At 37.6% G+C, this 20706-nt stretch overlaps 2 pseudogenes; both read left to right on the top strand.

The window, feature by feature from the left end:
• Positions 1-2349: 2349 nt before the first annotated feature.
• LOC113893695 lies at positions 2350-3306 on the top strand (annotated as a pseudogene).
• Positions 3307-15148: 11842 nt separating this feature from the next.
• LOC113893696 lies at positions 15149-16084 on the top strand (annotated as a pseudogene).
• Positions 16085-20706: the final 4622 nt, after the last annotated feature.

Raw genomic sequence — 20706 nt, forward strand, 5'->3', positions numbered from 1 at the left:
AGTGACTGATCTCATCTGATCTGATCTGACTGAAGCATGTTAGGCTTCCCTGTCCTTCACTATTTCCTAGAGATTGCTCAGATTCATGTGCATTGAGTCAGTGATGGTATCTAACCATCTCAGCCCTTGCTGCCCCATTCTCCTTTTGCTTTCAGTCTTTTCCAGCATCAGGGTATTTTCCAATGAGTTGGCTCTTCACATTAGGTGGCCAAAGTATTGCTGCTTCATTCACCAACAGTCCCTCCATTGAATATTAGTGGTTGATTTCCTTTAGGATTGACTGGTTTGATTTCCTTGCAGTCCAAGTGACTCTCAAGAGTGTTCTCCAGCACCATCATTTGAAGGCATCAATTCTTGGGCCCTCAGCCTTCCTTATGGTCCAACCCTCTCATTCATACATGACTACAGAAAAACCTATAGCTTTGACGATATGGACCTTTTGGGTAAAATTATATCTTTTCTTTTAAATATGTTGTTTATGTTTGCCATAGCTTTTCTTCCAAGGAGCAAGCGTCTTTTTATTTCATGGCTGCAGTCATTGTCCTTAGTGATTTTAGAGCCCAAGAAAGAAAATCTGTCACTGCTTCCACTGTTTCCACTTCTGTTTTCCATGACCTGATGGGACTGGATGCCATGATCTTAGACTCTTAAATGTTGAATTTTAAACTAGTTTTTTTCACTCTCTTCTTTCATCCTTATCCAGAGGCTCTTTAGTTCCTCTTCACCTTCTGCCATTAGAGTGGTATCATCTGCATATTTGAGGTTGTTGATATTTTTCTGGGCAATCTTGGCTCCAGTTTGTGCATCATCCAGCCTGGCATTTCACATGATGTACTCTGGGGTTTCCCTGGTGGCTCAGAGGTTAAAGCATCTGTCTGCAATGCAGGACACCCGGGTTCGATCCCTGGGTCGGGAAGATCCCCTGGAGAAGGAAATGCCAACCCACTCCAGTATTCTTGCCTGGAGAATCCCATGGAGGGAGGAGCCTGGTAGGCTACAGTCCATGGGGTTGCAAAGAGTCGGACATGACTGAGCTACTTCACTTCACTTTACTCTGCATAGAAGTGAAATAAGTGGGTGACAAAATACAGCTTGGATGTATCCCTTTCCCAATTTGGAACCAGTCCATTGTTCCATGTCTGGTTCTAACTGTTGCTCCTTGACCTGCATACAGGTTGCTCAGCAGACAGGTAAGATGGTCTGGTATTCCCATCTCTTTAAGAATTTTCCACAGTTTGTTGTGATCCACATAGTCAAAGACTTTACTGTAGTCAGTGCTTCAGTTATTTAAATAAACTGGTTAAATGATTTCCGCTACTGTTAGTTATGATGACAAAATAAAGACTTTATTGCTCTTTAATGGATTATACTAGTAGCCTGACAAAATAGAACTTCAATTAAGGGAATATTATTGTAGATAAAATAAAAATATAATGTAAAAATCAGAATATACACATATAGATAGAGACAGAATGCTAATAATATTTAGGTAGGAGAATTTGGAAGAAAAAAATGTGTTCTCCTGAAGATAATGTTTTATTTTAGATATTGACACACTTTGGTTTCCTTAGCTCATGACACAGACCCAATATACTTAATGGCCACTCTGCCTCCTTTCTACTCTTGAGTATCTAATATCTGAGAAGACCACCAAAACAGATACATGACCTGGATTCCTTTATTCCATTATCTGGGGCTTCAGATGAGTAGGAGGTTGGTGAGTGTGAGTCTGATTCAAAACTTAGAAATCTGTCATGTAGCTCAAGATTTATCTTCCATGATTTTCCTTTTGGAAACATATGCACTGAATGGCCTTTTTCCTGACACATTTGGCTTTTCTATATTACACTAGGAAACAATCATTATATGAGAAACTAGGTGACATATATTAGGACAGGATGATTTACTGAGGTTGAAGAAAAGACAAAGAGTATCCCTAAGGAGGGGATTCTGTGGAGACTGTTTTTAAGAGTCAACAGGTACCTTTCTTCTTCCTGTATTTCCTAGCTTTGAGAAAAACATAGATTATAATTCTTGCTTTTCATGTGAAGAACATGTTTTTTGTACAAGATTTTAAAAAATATTTTTAGCCTGATACCCAATTTGTAAACTAGGGATTTTATAAAATAACAGTCTTTGTGAATCAAAATTGTGACATGTAGTAAAAACTTGCTTCAAAACAAGTTGTTTATTTCATTAACTGTTAAACAATCTCCTGAATTATGTTAGCAGAGCATAGTAGGTTTCATTTCAGAGCCAAATCCCAGTGCTATACTTGGATAGTCCCCTTTTCTGGGTCTTCTGTTTATGTATTCTCCTGAAGGTTATTCAAAAGAAGAAGAAGAAAAAATGAGAAACTACACATAAAAAACAGGGTTTATCCTCCTGGGACTGTCAGATGACCCACAACTTCCAGTTGTGAGCTTTATCTTTCTGCTCATCACCTACATGCTCAGAATCACTGGGAACCTGACCATTATCATCCTGACCCTGCTGGATGCCCACCTCCAAACCCCCATGTATTTCTTCCTCAGAAATTTCTCCTTATTAGAAGTTTCATTCACAACTCTCAGTATACCCAAGTTCTTGGCCACCATGATTACAGGAGGTAAAACCATCCCTTTTAGTGATTGTATGGCTCAGTTATTTATTTTATTTTATTTCATTTTTTTCATTTTATTGGGAGTCACTGAGTTTTATGTTCTGGCTGCAATGTCCTGTGACCGTTACATTGCCATCTGCAAACCGCTGCATTACTTGACCATCATGAATCACAGAGTCTGCACACTGCTTGTCTTGGGCTCTTGGCTGGCTTCATTCTTAATCAAATACCCATGAGTAATGTTCTTCCTACAGCTTGATTAGTGTAAGTCCAATGTTATTGACCATTTTAGTTGTGATTATTTCTCCTTATTATACCTTTCTTGTTCAGACACCAAATTCCTAGAGATAGTAGGGTTTTCCTGTGCTGTGTTTATTCTCTTCTGCACTTTAGTGTTAATAATACTGTCCTACACATATATCATCAGAACAATTTTGAGGATCCCTTCTACTACTCAGAGGACAAAGGCCTTTTCCACGTGTTCTTCCCACATGATTGTCATCTCCATCTCTTATGGCAGCTGCATTTGCATGTATATGAATCCATGAGCAAAGGACAGGGTGTCTTTGAGTTAGGGGGTGGCTGTGCTAAACACCTCCATAGCTCCCATGCTGAACCCCTTTATCCATAGCCTAAGGAATCAGCAAGTCAAGTGAGCCTTCATGGACATGGCAAGGAGGACTATATTTTTCTCAAGCAAATGAAAAATAAAAGTCCTGTTTTATGAATTAGACACATAGGAATGAAAAGCAATTAAATAAAATCCAGGAATTTCAAAATCTATTAATATCTACACAGCCTCCCTGACTTATTTTTCATCATTCATAGTTTTATTGCCAGCAGTTTATCAAGGATATTTGCATATGTATATTTTCTTTTTGCCATTCAAATTTGAATTATTCATGTATATATGTATATATATATATATATATATATATATATATATATATATACACACACATACATACAAATATATGCTTATATAGCATACATTTTTTTTCCATTCAATTTGCAATCCTTCTCTCATGTACTTTTTTTCCTTTAGGGCTGGTTTTTCTGGTCTGTACCTATGGGGGTGATTATATTTCCTTCTTTGAAACATTTTTAATTTCATATTTCACACTAATTTTTAGAAAATTAAAGTCAGAAAGAGGCAGAGGAGGTGCACACAAGAGAGAATAGTGTTTTACAATCTCACCAAAAATCAGGTTTTCTAGAAATTAAATGAACATTAGATCATATTTGGTCCCAGTGGTGCTCTCAGGGGTCACCACTGCATCTGGGAAGTTGCAGAAGGCAATGGCAACCCACTCCAGTACTCTTGCCTGGAAAATCCCATGGACAGGGGAGCCTGGTAGGCTGTAGTCTATGGGGTCACTAAGAGTTGGACACAACTGAGTGATTTCATTTCACTTCAAGTGATATTTAATCTTATTTTTAATTTACTACACAAAGACTATAAACATAATCTGACAGTCTTATTAGAATTTTGCATGCACTTTCCTTTTCATACTGTGGCCTATGTTGTTAACTATGTGAAAAACAGTACAACTAAAAGAAAAATGTAATTACATTTTCTTGAGAAATCAAAAAACTTTTCCCATTATGGAGTTTGGCATTTTCTGTGCTATTGTTCAGTCGCTCAGCCATGTCCAACTGTTTGCGACCCCATGGACTGAAGACTCCCTGGCTGCAGAAGACTGCACCCAGGCTTCCCTGTTCCTTACTATCTCCTGGATTTTGTTCAAACTCATGTCCATTGAGTGGATGATGCCATTCAAATATCGCTATATTATTCTTCAATTCAAAAAACTATTATAATGAATAGTTGCTTAGGGAAAATTATGATACAGACCCTGCTTTGGGGGAATGCCAATATTGACATATATACGATAACAATTCTTTTAAAAAGCCTGAAGAAACTGGAAACTTAAAAAAACTTGAGAGCTGTGTGATAAGTTTTTAGGTGGGCAATATGAGCAACCCAGGAGACAGTGCCTCAGATAACTGAGAAACTTGAGAAACTGTTCCAAAGAGGTATGGGGGAAGGTTAGTATATATGTGATTTTGATATGCAATTAAGCACACATTTATTTTAGATTTTCTGCTGGTCTTGTGAAGCTTCTGCCAGTCATGAGAAACAATTTGCACCATGAAGAATTTTAGTACTTTTCTAGATATGAGGAGATACAAGAATTGGGCTCATAAAATCAGCTCCTGAGTGTATCTAACTATCTGAAGACCTGTCCTGGCAGTTTTCCTGGAGCAGAGAGTGCCTCATTTGTTCTTTCAACCCTCAATCCTCAGGGAGTGTTGAAGGTCAGCAGTTGCAGCAGCACATGATTTAATCCTTTTAGAGTTTATATGGCAAGTACCCAACCAACTGCCAATTTGTAGTTGCTGGATACCAATATGACTACATTTGCTATGGTCAGTTGTATATTTAAATAAATGCTTGATATTAAGCTGGTCTTTTGATAATCAATAACTAAGGTTTTTTTAAATAACTTTCTCATATCTGTGGCTATTTTGAGATAATAGCTTATACATACAATTCTTTTAATTGTCTCTTTAAGTGATATGCCTAATCAGTATTAGAGAAACTAACAGTACCAAAGTTTTAATATACACAAGATTGAGATTTTCTTGTTAAAAATGCTTATTTTAAGCATTAGAATATGATATCTTGTGGAAAATGTACTGATTAGAATTTATATGAACAATTGTACAAGATCATACAATTCTGGCCCTGAACATTTTTTTTTTCTGTTTTCCATGAAGTCAAAAACTGAAATAATAATGGAGAGTGCTCAAACTCATCCTACACTTTTAAACCATTATTATAGGAAGACTGTAATCATAATTCATTGAACTAAGTTCTGATATTCTTGTACTATACTTAGTTGAAAGTCTTAGATACATCATTTGCTGAAACACACAGAAAATAACATAAACCATACTGAGGTGATTTCCACACTGTAGGGAAGTCATGCAGTTACTTTTTCTTCCCCTCATGCTGGACATTTATAATATCTAAGCTTAACTGGAAACATGTGAAAATACTGACTTGATTTATAACCGTGACTTCTTAATGACAAAAAAAATAGAGGTGGGAGCCAAGATGGAGGAGGAGTAGGACGGGGAGAACACTTTCTCCCCCACAAATTCATCAAAAGAGCATTTAAACGTCGAGTAAATTCCACAAAACAACTTCTGAATGCCGGCAGAGGACATCAGGCACCCAGAAAAGCAATCCAACTCTTTGAAAGGAGGTAGGAAAAAATATAAAAGACAAAAAAAGAGACAAAAGAGGGAGGGACGGAGTTCCGTCCTGGGAAGGGAGTCTTAAAAAGAGAGAAGTTTCCAAACACCAGGAACCTTCTCACTGCCGAATCTGTGCCGAGCTTTGGAAGCACAGAGGGCAACATAACAGGAAGAAAAAATAAATAAACAATTAAAACTCGAAGATTGCGAGTCCTACGGTAACTCCCCCAGCGGAGAAGCAGCGCAGACGCCTGCACGCGCCATTAGCAAGCGGGGGCTGGGCAGGGAGGCGTGGCGCGGGCTGCATCGCTTAGAGTAAGAATCTGGCCTGAATACCCTGAGCGGTATCTGAGCAAAATAATTTGGGCTAGCAAACCAGACTGTGGGATATTTCCAAGCGAAAAGCCAGCCCTAACCTAAGACCGCCAGGCCCGCGCACGGAACAAAGAATTGAACAGAGATAGCCGGCTGCAGACCTTCCCCCTCCGGTGACAGGCAGCCAGAGCCGGAAGGGGGCAATCGCAACCCCAGAGAGACATTATCTATAAAACTGTAAGCAGGCTTCTTTGCTAACTAAAACTTTTTGGGGGTCTGGACGGTTAACATCTGCCTGAGAAGGTGCGCCGGTTTTACACCCAGATAACCGAGTGGCGGGGAGGCGATAAGTCGTAGCATTGGCGCTCGCCAAACACCTCATCACTTGAGCTGCTGGGACCTGGGAAGAGCACAAACCTCGGGCCCAACTGAGTCTGCGCCTCTGAGGACTACCCGAGTGCCTGAACCTGAGCGGCTTGGACCTGGGAGGTACATGCAACCCAGGGCCAGCCTCGTATTGTTCCCGGCGGAACAACCTAGAGCCCAAGCAGTGTGGGCAGGGAGGCTACACGCGCCGTGAGCGGGGGCAGACCCAGTCTGGCTGAGGCACTGCGAGCGCACGCCAGTGTTATTTGTTTGCAGCATCCCTCCCTCCCTCCCCACAGCGCGACTGAACAAAGAGAAGAAATACAGCTCCACCCATCAGAACACCGACACAAGCTTCCCTAACCAGGAAACCTTGACAAGCCACCTGTACAAACCCACACACAGCGAGGAAAAGCCACAATAAAGAGAACTCCACAAACTGCCAGAATACAGAAAGGACACCCCAAACTCAGCAATTTAAACAAGATGAAGAGACAGAGGAATAGCCAGCAGATAAAGGAACAAGATAAATGCCCACCAAAACAAACAAAAGAGGAAGAGATAGGGAATCTACCTGATAAAGAATTCCGAATAATGATAGTGAAATTGATCCAAAATCTTGAAATTAAAATGGAATCACAGATACATAGCTTGGAGACAAGGATTGAGAAGATGCAAGAAAGGTTTAACAAGGACATAGAAGAAATAAAAGAGAGTCAATATATAATGAATAATGCAATAAATGAAATTAAAAACACTCTGGAGGCAACAAATAGTAGAATAACAGAAGCAGAAGATAGGATTAGTGAATTAGAAGATAGAATGGTAGAAATAAATGAATCAGAGAGGATAAAAGAAAAACGAATTAAAAGAAATGAGGACAATCTCAGAGACCTCCAGGACAATATTAAATGCTACAACATTCGAATCATAGGGGTTCCAGAAGAAGAAGACAAAAGAAAGACCATGAGAAAATACTTGAAGAGATAATAGTTGAAAACTTCCCTAAACTGGGGAAGGAAATAATCACCCAAGTCCAAGAAACCCAGAGAATCCCAAACAGGATAAACCCAAGGAGAAACACCCCAAGACACATATTAATCAAATTAACAAAGATCAAACACAAAGAACAAATATTAAAAGCAGCAAGGGAAAAACAACAAATAACACACAAGGGAATTCCCATAAGGATAACAGCTGATCTTTCAATAGAAACTCTTCAAGCCAGGAGGGAATGGCAAGACATACTTAAAATGATGAAAGAAAATAACCTACAGCCCAGATTATTGTACCCAGCAAGGATTTCATTCAAGTATGAAGGAGAAATCAAAAGCTTCTCAGAAAAGCAAAAGCTGAGAGAATTCTGCACCACCAAACCAGCTCTCCAACAAATAGTAAAGGATATTCTCTAGACAGGAAACACAAAAATGGTGTATAAATTCGAACCCCAAACAATAAAGTAAATGGCAACGGGATCATACTTATCAGTAATTATCTTAAACGTAAATGGGTTGAATGCCCCAACCAAAAGACAAAGACTGGCTGAATGGATACAAAAACAAGACCCCTACATATGTTGTCTACAGGAGACTCACCTCAAAACAGGGGACACATACAGACTGAAAGTGAAGGGCTGGAAAAAGATTTTCCATGCAAATAGGGACCAAAAGAAAGCAGGAGTAGCAATACTCATATCAGATAAAATAGACTTTAAAACAAAGGCTGTGAAAAGAGACAAAGAAGGTCACTACATAATGATCAAAGGATCAATCCAAGAAGAAGATATAACAATTATAAATATATATGCACCCAACACGGGAGCACCGCAGTATGTAAGACAAATGCTAACAAGTATGAAAGGAGAAATTAACAATAACACAATAATAGTGGGAGACTTTAATACCCCACTCACACTTACGGATAGATCAACTAAACAGAAAATTAACAAGGAAACACAAACTTTAAACGATACAATAGACCAGTTAGACCTAATTGATATCTATAGGACATTTCATCCCAAAACAATGAATTTCACATTTTTCTCAAGTGCACATGGAACCTTCTCCAGGATAGATCACATCCTGGGCCATAAAGCTAGCCTTGGTAAATTCAAAAAAATAGAAATCATTCCAAGCATCTTTTCTGACCACAATGCAGTAAGATTAGATATCAATTACAGGAGAAAAACTATTAAAAATTCCAACATATGGAGGCTGAACAACACGCTGCTGAATAACCAACAAATCACAGAAGAAATCAAAAAAGAAATCAAAATTTGCATAGAAACGAATGAAAATGAAAACACAACAACCCAAACCCTGTGGGACACGGTAAAAGCAGTCCTAAGGGGAAAGTTCATAGCAATACAGGCACACCTCAAGAAACAAGAAAAAAGTCAAATAAATAACCTAACTCTACACCTAAAGCAACTAAAAAAGGAAGAAATTAAGAACCCCAGGGTTAGTAGAAGGAAAGAAATCTTAAAAATTAGAGCATACATAAATGCAAAAGAAACAAAAGAGACCATAGCAAAAATCAACAAAGCCAAAAGCTGGTTCTTTGAAAGGATAAATAAAATTGATAAACCATTAGCCAGACTCATCAAGAAACAAAGGGAGAAAAATCAAATCAATAAAATTAGAAACGAAAATGGAGAGATCACAACAGACAACACAGAAATACAAAGGATCATAAGAGACTATTATCAACAATTATATGCCAATAAAATGGACAACGAGGAAGAAATGGACAGATTCTTAGAAAAGTACAACTTTCCAAAACTCGACCAGGAAGAAATAGAAAATCTTAACAGACCCATCACAAGCACGGAAATTGAAATTGTAATCAAAAATCTTCCAGCAAACAAAAGCCCAGGTCCAGACGGCTTCACAGCTGAATTCTACCAAAAATTTAGAGAAGAGCTAACACCTATCCTGCTCAAACTCTTCCAGAAAATTGCAGAGGAAGGTAAACTTCCAAACTCATTCTATGAGGCCACCATCACCCTAATACCAAAACCTGACAAAGATCCCACAAAAAAAGAAAACTACAGGCCAATATCACTGATGAATATAGATGCAAAAATCCTAAACAAAATTCTAGCAATCAGAATCCAACAACACATTAAAAAGATCATACACCATGACCAAGTGGGCTTTATCCCAGGGATGCAAGGATTCTTCAATACCCGCAAACCAATCAATGTTATACACCACATTAACAAATTGAAAAACAAAAACCATATGATTATCTCAATAGATGCAGAGAAAGCCTTTGACAAAATTCAACACCCATTTACGATAAAAACTCTCCAGAAAGCAGGGATAGAAGGAACATACCTCAACATAATAAAAGCTATATATGACAAACCCACAGCAAACATTATCCTCAATGGTGAAAAATTGAAAGCATTTCCTCTAAAGTCAGGAACAAGACAAGGGTGCCCACTTTCACCATTACTATTCAACATAGTTTTGGAAGTTTTGGCCACAGCAATCAGAGCAGAAAAAGAAATAAAAGGAATCCAAATTGGAAAAGAAGAAGTAAAACTCTCACTATTTGCAGATGACATGATCCTCTACATAGAAAACCCTAAAGACTCCACCAGAAAATTACTAGAACTAATCAATGACTACAGTAAAGTTGCAGGATATAAAATCAACACACAGAAATCCCTTGATACCTATACACTAATAATGAGAAAACAGAAAGAGAAATTAAGGAAACAATTCCATTCACCATTGCAATGAAAAGAATAAAATACTCAGGAATATATCTACCTAAAGAAACTAAAGACCTATATATAGAAAACTATAAAACACTGGTGAAAGAAATCAAAGAGGACACTAATAGATGGAGAAATATACCATGTTCATGGATTGGAAGAATCAATATAGTGAAAATGAGTATACTACCTAAAGCAATTTATAGATTCAATGCAATCCCTATCAAGCTACCAACAGTATTCTTCACAGAGCTAGAACAAATAATTTCACAATTTGTATGGAAATACAAAAAACCTCGAATAGCCAAAGCGATCTTGAGAAAGAAAAATGGAACTGGAGGAATCAACCTACCTGACTTCAGGCTCTACTACAAAGCCACAGTTATCAAGACAGTATGGTACTGGCACAAAGACAGAAATATAGATCAATGGAAGAAAATAGAAAGCCCAGAGATAAATCCACACACATATGGACACCTTATCTTTGACAAAGGAGGCAAGAATATACAATGGATTAAAGACAATCTCTTTAACAAGTGGTGCTGGGAAATCTGGTCAACCACTTGTAAAAGAATGAAACTAGAACACTTTCTAACACCATATACAAAAATAAACTCAAAATGGATTAAAGATCTCAACGTAAGACCAGAAACTATAAAACTCCTAGAGGAGAACATAGGCAAAACACTATCTGACATACATCACAGCAGGATCCTCTATGACCCACCTCCCAGAATATTGGAAATAAAAGCAAAAATAAACAAATGGGACCTAATTAAACTTAAAAGCTTCTGCACATCAAAGGAAACTATTAGCATGGTGAAAAGACAGCCTTCAGAATGGGAGAAAATAATAGCAAATGAAGCAACCGACAAACAACTAATCTCAAAAATATACAAGCAACTCCTACAGCTCAACTCCAGAAGAATAAATGACCCAATCAAAAAATGGGCCAAAGATCTAAATAGACATTTCTCCAAAGAAGACATACAGATGGCTAACAAACACATGAAAAGATGCTCAACATCACTCATTATCAGAGAAATGCAAATCAAAACCACTATGAGATACCATTTCACACCAGTCAGAATGGCTGCGATCCAAAAGTCTACAAATAATAAATGCTGGAGAGGGTGTGGAGAAAAGGGAACCCTCTTACACTGTTGGTGGGAATGCAAACTAGTACAGCCACTATGGAGAACAGTGTGGAGATTCCTTAAAAAACTGGAAATAGAACTGCCTTATGATCCAGCAATCCCACTGCTGGGCATACACACTGAGGAAACCAGAAGGGAAAGAGACACGTGTACCCCAATGTTCATCGCAGCACTGTTTATAATAGCCAGGACATGGAAGCAACCTAGATGTTCATCAGCAGATGAATGGATAAGAAAGCAGTGGTACATATACACAATGGAGTATTACTCAGCCATTAAAAAGAATACATTTGAATCAGTTCTAATGAGGTGGATGAAACTGGAGCCTATTATACAGAGTGAAGTAAGCCAGAAGGAAAAACACCAATACAGTATACTAACGCATATATATGGAATTTAGAAAGATGGTAACGATAACCCTGTATACGAGACAGCAGAAGAGACACTGATGTATAGAACAGGCTTATGGACTCTGTGGGAGAGGGAGAGGGTGGGAAGATTTGGGAGAATGGCATTGAAACATGTGAAATGTCATGTATGAAACGAGATGCCAGTCCAGGTTCAATGCACGATGCTGGATGCTTGGGGCTGGTGCGCTGGGACGACCCAGAGGGATGGTATGGGGAGGGAGGAGGGAGGAGGGAGGAGGGTTCAGGATGGGGAACAGATGAGAAATAAAGGAATAAAATTATAAAAAAATATATATATATATATACCATGGACTGTAGATAGGTGTAGCTCTGGTAATTAAAAGAACTGTAATATTATTGCAAAAGATATGAGAGTGTTTATGTTGATATTATTAGATAATACAGCTCTCCTCATAACACTATGCAAATTCCTTAGTGGTTATTATAAATGTTGGTAATCTGTATGAGCATGTTGATTATTAATATCACCAGTCAATACGTAATTTTTTCTATAAAAGGGTCATATATTAATAATTTAGAATTTGTAGAACATAAGTCCTTGAGGTAACTAACTTTCCCTCTCTGTAGTGTGGATGCAGCTCTGAACAACATGTAAGTGAAAGGGCTAAGGCATGTCTAATAAAGCTTTTAATAAAAATAGTTCATGAGCCAAATTTGCCCAATAGGCTATAGATAGTCTATCCACTTACTGTCTTAAAATTTCCCATAAACTTTGACCAATTGGGCAACAATTATAAAATATTTTCAGAGAAAAAGATAAGATAAATATTTCTGCAAGAGAATAACAATTACAGATAACCTCATAAAGTTGTTGACAGGATTTAAAGGAGCAATATGAAGAAAACAATTAGAATAAGTCTGCTGCTGCTGCTAAGTCCCTTCAGTCGTGTCCGACTCTGTGCGACCCCATAGATGGCAGCCCACCAGGCTCCCCTGTCCCTGGGATTTAGGTCTGGACTATAGTAATTGCTGAAAAAATTTATGTCTACCCTCCTCTTTCTTTTCCTCCTCATTGTTATCAGAAGTACTATTAATAATGTAAAGAATATATATATATATATATATATATATATATATATGTTTCTAATCTTTTATTTTAAGCGCAGTAAACATTGTAATGGTCTGTGACATTTTATTGATTATTTACATAGTCCTGAATGAGAGGCTTGCTGGGTAGACTATTCTTGGTTGTAGGTTCTTCCGTTTTCATCACTTTAAATATATCATGCCATTCCCTTCTGGCTTGTAGAGTTTCTGTTAAAAAGTCAGCAGATAACCTGATGGAAGTTCCCTTGTATGTTATTTTTCCCTTGTTACTTTTAATATTTAATAAAGTTCTTATATAACTTAGAATTATTAAAGAAACTTGAAGCTCCAACAATAATGAAGTCTAAGGATAAGTAATGAAGTGTATATGTAGAAAACTTTTATATGCCAAGAATATGACTAAAACTAAAGTAGATTGAGTGCTATTTTTGTAAGATTTCACATCTGTTTCATTACTCAAAAATAGAAAATAATTGTGATTAATGAAAAGGGTTATTTTGTAGAAGTCTTCATTGAATTCTTCTGTGGGATGAACATAAACATTCCCAAGAGAGATTCACTATAGAAGAGAGTCAGGAGGCTCTGAGAACACCAATGGTAGCTTCCAGAAATCCCCGATGTTCCACGTCTTAGCACAGCTGTCGCCTGGCCTTTGTTTCCAGGAGATCAACACAGGTCTCTCTTCATAGATCACAACAGCTAAACTTGAATATTTGAGCATTTAGTGCAACTAAATGCCAGATCCTAGTTTAAGTACCTACACTCGTAATGCCCCACGTTGCCATGTCACTTGCAGTTCTCACTTTAAATATTGCTCCCTTAAACTTCTAGACCAACCTTACTGAAGAGGATGATAAAAGTTCCATATCTTCTTAAGGTTTTTGATATTCCATTTTTATTTTTCATGAATCATCATAAAATAGAGAAAAATAATCAATTTGATTTGTGTGATGTTTACTAGTGTCTGGCAGAGTAGCAATGATTTATCTTCTATTATTCACAGCAGAAATATGAATATCTAAAATAAGATAAGGGAGCTATTATGATTTTAGCAAACCAGATACACAGAATGATAGATACATCCAGTGGAGCTGGGAATCAGCTGAATGGCTTTGGATTAATAGGAGAGGTTTTCCTCTACATTTCTGGAATATCCTTTTGGATTAGTCACCTCATGCAAAAGATAAATGTGGGGTAGAACTACAAGGGAATAAAACAGTTTTTCATAAAGTTCAATAGCTGAGAAGCAAGGATGTTCAAATGGAAGATGTACTGGGCTAAAGTCTGGGTGACAGAGCTGCTACTATCTGAGGCAAGTAGTTATTTTTCAGTTTGTGCTTCAATGCAAAATACAAAATTGATAAATACTGCATATCCTTTTAAGCTCAAAAATATACACAGTTTTCTATACATATAAAATTTCTATACATATATTCATAGAAAATCTTAGAGAATGTCAAACATTAATGATTTCAAAGGAATTATCAGACAAACCATTAAGCGAATGTTATTTTATATATAAAATAATTAGGCTATTTATTCTATTTTCTTGTAAATAATATCTAATACCTATAGTATATTTTCATATTAATAATTACATTCATAAATACTAATATAAAAATAAAGCTGGTAATTAAATTATTTAATCATTAAACATTTTAAAGTTTATTTTATTTGCTAAGAAAATCATGAAGTTGTTTCTAGTTTCATAAAAGGTGTTGCTACTTTATTTTTCTAAGTTTCATTGATATCTTATGATGCAAGTAAGATCATCCACTTCTCTTTTATTTATTTATTTTTTAAATTTATTTTAATTAGAGGCTAATTACTTTACAATATTGTATTGGTTTTGCCTTCTGATACCTACATGACAAAAAATGATGTATGTTTTATAGGATTATCCCAACAAAACTGCAAGGACTTGCACAAATTAGACAAAACAAAAAATATCAAATTAATTTATCATCTCTAAATAATATGACTCATATAAAGATTTCCTAACTTCTCCTGTTAGATTTAGAATAAGAGAACTATTATATAAAACATGACCCACAAATACATTTTAAGAAAAAATGTAAATACGGTATTAAAAGAAAACAATATAGGCATGAATTAGATAGAATGCTTTAGAATTGATGATGATATTGATCATAATGAATTATATTTTTCATCTCTTTCTTTTAATACACTTTCTATCTAAATATATTTAAAAGAAGAAAAAAGGAGGGAAAAAGAGAAAGAAATGAACCACACAGTGATCACAGAGTTTGTTCTTCTAGACCTTTCTGATGATCCTGAGCTTCAGATTGTGATTTTCCTCTTTTTATAAATCACATATGTATTAAGTGTCACTGGAAACCTGACCATCATCACCCTAATGTGGGTGGACTCCGATCTCCAGACGCCAATGTATTTCTTCCTCTGAAACTTCTCTTTCTTAGAAATCTCCTTTACTACTGTGTGCATCCCTAGATTTCTGGGGGCAATTATTACCAAAGACAAGACTATTTCTTACAACAATTGTGCAGCCCAACTATTTTTCTCTATTTTTATGAAGGTGACTGAATTTTACATTCTAACCGCCATGTCCTATGACTGTTATGTTGCCATCTGCAAGCCCCTGCATTACACAACCATCATGAGCAGGAAACTCTGCAGCATGTTTGTGCTCTGTGCTTGGCTCAGTGGGTTTCTAACCATTTTCCCTCCCCTTATGCTTCTCCTCCAGCTGGATTACTGTGCTTCCAATGTCATTGATCACTTTGCATGTGACTATTTCCCCCTTTTACAATTGTCTTGTTCAGATACATAGTTCCTAGAAATAATTGGTTTTTACTTTGCTTTGGTTACCTTGCTATTCACTTTGGCCTTAGTGATTTTGTCATATATGTACATTATCAGGACTATTCTGAGAATCCCATCTGCCAGTCAGAGAAAAAAGGCCTTCTCCACTTGTTCCTCTCACATGATTGTCATCTCCATCTCCTATAGAAGCTGTATATTCATGTATGCTAATCCCTCAGCCAAAGAAAAGGTGTCATTGACAAAAGGAGTAGCTATTCTCAATACCTCTGTGGCCCCCATGCTGAACCCCTTCATCTACACCCTGAGAAACCAGCAAGTGAAACAAGCCTTCAAAGACATGGTCTATAAAGCAGTCTTTTCTGCCAATAAATGATTTTTTGGTCAACTTTAAAGGGCAGTTTGGTTAATTCCTGAAGTTCCTTAAAGTCTGTATAACTATGGTTGGTCTTTATAGTCTCTTAACATGCCACCTGACAGTTAATATATTATTTTTCCAGTCTGCTGCTTCTACTTCCATTCCTGTTTCTCCAATGTATTGTTTTTTAACATTTAAAAATATAATAAAGGTTATCTCTCATGCAGAACTTTTGTAAAAATGAAATGTATTTCTTTAAGACATAGCACAATGTGAAAGACGGTTTTAATTCTCTTCATCAGTCCCTGAAAAGATCCTATGATACCACCTTGTACTTCAAATATAGAGTTTCAAAATGAGTGTGTAATTTCCTGTGTATTTTCAAGATGAACATTAATATTTCCTATGGTTTAAAGCGGAGAAGGCAATAGTACCCACTCCAGTACTCTTGTCTGGAAAATCCCATGGACGGAAGGGCCTGGTGGGCTGCAGTCCATGGGGTCGCTAGGAGTCGGACACGACTGAGTGACTTCACTTTCACTTTTCGCTTTCATGCATCAGAGAAGGAAATGGCAACCCACTCCAGTATTCTTGCCTGGAGAATCCCAGGGACAGGGGAGCCTGGTGGGCTGCCGTCTATGGGGTCGCACAGAGTCGGACATGACTGAAGCGACTTAGCCGCAGCAGCATTGTTTAAAGAAACTATATATTCTGTGTGATATTACGTGTGAAATGAAAATGTCTCCTGCCATATCAACAAACAAGAAACGTCACAGCCATCAGCAATTTCTGGTCTCCAAATGTGAATACTATGCTAAGTCACTTCAGTCGTGTCTGACTCTATGTGACCCCATAGACAGCAGCCCACCAGGCTTCCCCGTCCCTGGGATTCTCCAGGCAAGAACACTGGAGTGGGTTGCCACTTCCTTCTCCACCAAATGTGAATGAGAGCTCCCCAAACTGAGATCCAGTAGAGTCTCATTCCCTCATGGTGATTGCCGAGTACCTGGGGGTGATGCAAGAAGTAGCCACTTGCAACTCTTTAAGGTGAACAAGGGAACCGGATTTGGCCCCAGATAGCTGAGAAGGAAATGGCAACCCACTCCAGTGTTCTTGGCTGGAGAATCCCAGGGACTGGGGACCCTGGTTGGCTGCCCTCTATTGGGTTGCACAGAGTCGGACACGACTGAAGCGACTTAGCAGTAGCAGCTGAGGTATTTATGAAAGGAAATAATTCAGTGAACCTAGAGGCTTGCCTCTTCCCATACCTAGAATGTTAAATTCCTTAATTTGATACCTGATCTTTGGTGTTCAGACTGGCACCCTACTCCAGTACTCCTGCCTGGAAAATCCCATGGAGGAGCCTGGAAGGCTGCAGTCCATGGGGTCGCTGAGAGTCGGATACGACTGAGCGACTTCACTTTCACTTTTCACTTTCATGCATTGGAGAAGGAAATGGCAACCCACTCCAGTGTTCTTGCCTGGAGAATCCCAGGGACGGGGGAGCCTGGTGGGCTGCTGTCTATGGGGTCACACAGAGTCAGACACGACTGAAGTGACTTAGCAGCAGCAGCAGCAGCTCTCTTTGTTGCAAACTTGTATGTAGTCTAACTCCCTCTCCTGTCTTCTTGAAGCAGTTTTCTCAGAGCTACTGAGATGTTGTTTCCTGGGCTCAGAGTCCTAAACATTCCCATCAAATAAAATAGCTCTCTTCTTTCAGGTTGTGACTATATTTTTTTAGTCGGCATACACTAAATTCAATCCAAAGAGATATGAACTCTTGCATGAGACTTTTAATGTCAAGATATTTATTTTGTGAAATTCAATACATGTTTTGAAGTTAAATATTGATTATGGTATCATGTAATTTGTGTATAATTCACATGTTCTCTATTATTTTGGAAAAAAAATTCATTCAAATAATTCAGAATAAATTCAATAAAACTAAAACACTGCCACTCTCCTGAATTTAGTGACCATATTTATGACAGTTATTTTGATGTCTTTGTCAAGTGTTCAAAAACCTCCATTTGTTTAGGGTAAAATTTTTGAGGTTTATTTTATTTGATTGGGTTATTTTCTGTTTCTTCTTTTCCCTCGTAACTTGATGTTTTTACCTATACCAAGTGGCGGTTCAACTGCCACTCCAGTATTTTGGAGTTGGATTTGTTCAGTAGTTCATCATTATCAAGTCCACCAAGAGATTTAGGGTCATCTCACATATTTTATGGGCCTTCCCTGGTGGCTCAGACTGTAAAGCGTCTGCCTACAATGTGGGAGACCTGGGTTCGATCCCTGGGTAAGGAAGATCCCCTGGAGAAGGAAATAGCAACCCACTCCAGTATTCTTGCCTGGAAAATCCCATGGACAGAGGAGCTTGGTTGGCTACTGTCCGTGGCGTCACAAAGAGTCAGACACGACTGAGTGACTTCAATATCACTATCACTATCACTATCACTATCACTATCACATATTTTATGAGGATGACTTTGGGATGCTTCAGAGGGCCCCTGAGACAACCCAAAGAGCTTTTAAACCACCTGGGTTCATTAGACATGTTAAGTTACATGGAAAATATTGTTGAAGGGATTATAAATCTTCTCATGTCATACTATATGTTTGATTTACTAATATATATATCCTAAAATTATGTGGAATTCGTATAGATCTGATATGCCTTGATAAAAACGTGCTCAATTATAATTCTAGTTATCATATTAGTGTTACATATCACAGCAATGGCCAGGCTACTTTGTCAATTGCAATTTAATCAGATTTTTAACATGCCTTCTATGGTTTCACTGTGATGCATTTGCAAGAATACAGCTATTTCAAGATTTATGGAAAAGACTTTTCTAAGATTAACCAATAAATACTTTTGTTTGTTTGTTATCTGGTAAACTGGTAACAGGCTGGAATTTAGCCTATTCTCTATGTTAAGAGAACAAAGTTTTCTTAGAATAAAGCTTTCAGCCATTAAAAAGAATACATTTGAATCAGTTCTAATGAGGTGGATAAAACTGGAACCTATTAAACAGAATGAAGTAAACTAGAAAGAAAAACACCAATATAGTATAGTAATGCATATATATGGAATTTAGAAAGACGGTAACAATAACCATGTATACAAGACAGCAAAAGAGATGTATAGAACTGATGTATAGAACAGTCTTTGGACTCTGTGGGAGAGGGAGAAGTTGGGATGATTTGGGAAAATGGCATTGAAACATGTATAATATCATATAAGAAACTAGTCGCCAGTCCGGGTTCAATGCATGATATTGGATGCTTGGAGCTGGTGCACTGGGGCGACCCAGAGGGATGGTACGGGCAGGGAGGAGGGAGGAGGGTTCAGGATGGGGAACACGTGTATACCTGTGGTGGATTCATGTTGATATATGGCAAAACCAATACAATATTGTAAAGTTAAAAAAAATAAAATAAATAACTAAAAAAAAATGAAGCTTTCAAAAAACAGATTATGGGTTTCTTTGCCTTTAAGTATTTTATTTGTTTTTTAAATCTTTTGTTACTTTGGTAAAGTAAATAAGAATTATTAAAGATTATGATACATGTAAAAGCTCATTCTGCTTCTATAAGAAATAACGCTTCACTGTTAGACTTTTGCTATTTGATGTCCTTAAAACATGGCAATAGTCTACTCCTAAATCAGAGAATTAAAAATGGGTTAACAATAGCTGTATATCAAAGAGTCAGGGCTATGGGAAATCCAAGACGGTTGCTTGGATTTTTCAGGGTCCCTGACAAACCTCATTTTTATTTGATGGGTTAAAGCCTTCCCTGGCTACAGCGTTAATGCCCTCACAATGACAAAAAAATTATATTTCACTTAATATTAAGTTCTAGTTTTGTTAATTAAGGTCTGTGTTTACTACAACTCACTTCTGAGATAGTTCCTTGCTGTTATGTTATATTGCTAAAAGGTTTAATTAAGTTATTAAAAAGGACACTCTAAGTTTGTTTCTTAAGCTTATCTCTATAACCAACCTTTCTATGTACAACCAGGAGAGTGACACCTGTCTATAGTCATTTAACCAAGTCAAATGACCCAGGGTATTCTGGGCTATACCTAATGAAAGTTCTTGACTTAAATTCTTGCGTGTGACCTTATTACCAGCTGCTAGCTGTACTATTTTCTATGTCTCTTGTATCAGAAGATTGTTTCTTATGTTAATAAATGTGTGACTGAGCCTGTGATAAAATGCTGATAATCAGTTCCATGAGATCAATGATTGTAATAATGTAACTCTAGATATGGAAACAAGCAACAAGAGGGAATATTTTCCTGGACCAAGAGGCTAGTAAGACAGGTATGGTCAGAGACTTTTGCTACTCACAAGACCTGGTCCAATAACAGCACCCTGAGTGGCCGATCAATGGAATCTTCCCCGGACCTGGAATGAGCCTTCCCAGCACTGCGGGGCACAATGGGCATGAAGTGCACCCAAAGCATGGTCAAATATGTGGACCCTGCTGACTGGGAGTTGGCACTTGCCAGCTGCCTCTACAAAGATTACATCATGACCACTGCAAGCTGCTGACATTCAACACCCCTTAAAAGGAGCTCAGGATGGAGATAAGAAATAAGGCACTCTGTGCTCTTGGAAAAGCCCAGAAGA

Source organism: Bos indicus x Bos taurus, chromosome 5 (genome assembly GCF_003369695.1).
Source record: "Bos indicus x Bos taurus breed Angus x Brahman F1 hybrid chromosome 5, Bos_hybrid_MaternalHap_v2.0, whole genome shotgun sequence".
NCBI lineage: Eukaryota > Metazoa > Chordata > Mammalia > Artiodactyla > Bovidae > Bos > Bos indicus x Bos taurus.